Source organism: Ipomoea triloba, chromosome 16, assembly GCF_003576645.1.
Source record: "Ipomoea triloba cultivar NCNSP0323 chromosome 16, ASM357664v1".
NCBI classification, from domain to species: Eukaryota; Viridiplantae; Streptophyta; class Magnoliopsida; order Solanales; family Convolvulaceae; genus Ipomoea; species Ipomoea triloba.
In genome coordinates, this window is record NC_044931.1 from 6,494,893 (window position 1) to 6,496,274 (window position 1,382).

A 1,382-nucleotide genomic window follows, 5' to 3' on the forward strand; every position below is an offset into this window, starting at 1 on the left:
ATAAGCTATTACAAGTGTAGTTTAGGACAAAGAATATAGAACATGTCTTAATGAGACACTAACACGCCTACTTATACCCTCCAAAACCCCTAACCGCCCCCCTAAGATGGGGGAACGGTTATAGATCCGATTTGACCGCGCCCGCCCCACGACCGGGCCCGTGGCCGAGCCCTCTCAGCCGAGGCCCTGGGCCGAGACCTCCTAGCCGAGGCCCTGGGCCGAGGCCTCTGGTCGAGACCTCCTAGCCGAGGCCCTGGGCCGAGGCCTCCTAGCCGAGGCTCCGGGCCGAGGCCTCTTAGCCGAGGCCTTGGGCCGAGATGCTAAATGAATTAGCCCGGGCCCGGGTCAAGCACGGGGCTCCACCCCGAGTCCCGGACCTTCTCGTGACCCTTGTCTTGCTCCCTCGGGTCGGCTTGGTCCGTTCCTAATATATCCATCATCAGTCCCCCACTCTCCGAGCTGCGAGAAGTCGTCAGCGAAGGAGAGTAGACACTCCGGCCCGTCCTCGTACGTCCTCATGTATTTATAACCAATCGCGCACAACACCATACAGCCGAGCAGGCGTCACAAGTGAGTCCCCGAGCGCGCATTCTTCTTCCCAAGACCCATCTCCATCATTTTTTCCCTTTCCCAACACTCCTTCCAGTTTTTTGAAAATGTCCCCTTTTCCCCCCCTTTTTCCCCCCTTTCTTCCATTCCCCACCTATCTAATCCCCCCTCAACCCCCTACTTCGGCCACCACCACCACTTCTCCCTCTAGATTTCTTCTCAAGCTCTCAGCTCGGACCCGTTTCGCCCACCTTGGAGAATACTCACCTACCAGAGAGCATGACGACCTTGGGTGATGAGATCGCGGCCTACCATGCCTCTACTACTACTCCAGACTTGAATGCATAGGCGTAGGCTTGTTTAGTTTATTTCCTTCTTTTTGCAATGCACTCGGATATTATGTTTGAATGAATATTTCACATCTTTTGCTACTGCTTGTGTTGCGTGATGTCACACTTTGCCTTACCGAACCCGGCTGCCTGCGTGGGGTTGGTATCTCATGATTTTGACAGGCCTCAGCCCCTTTTGAAGAGCTCGGCCTACGCCCCGCCCTCGGCTATGTTGGCATTATGGGTCAAGCCTCTCGGCCGGGGGCACTTGGTCTCTTTCTTAGCTTCATCTGTACGCCCTTCGTCCCAAACTCGGAGTCGGCTTGGGGTAGTTAACACCTTGGATTGTTTTTTTTTTCATAGTCATTTGGCCGAGGGTACTCTCGGACCAAACACTCTTCTGTCGGGGTTCGTACGCGAGGACGGACCTCGTGCCCCCTTAGGGTGATAGCTTTTTGACCCGGGTCGCTTGACAACGGGCCGTTGGGCTCTTCCGTCGGGGTT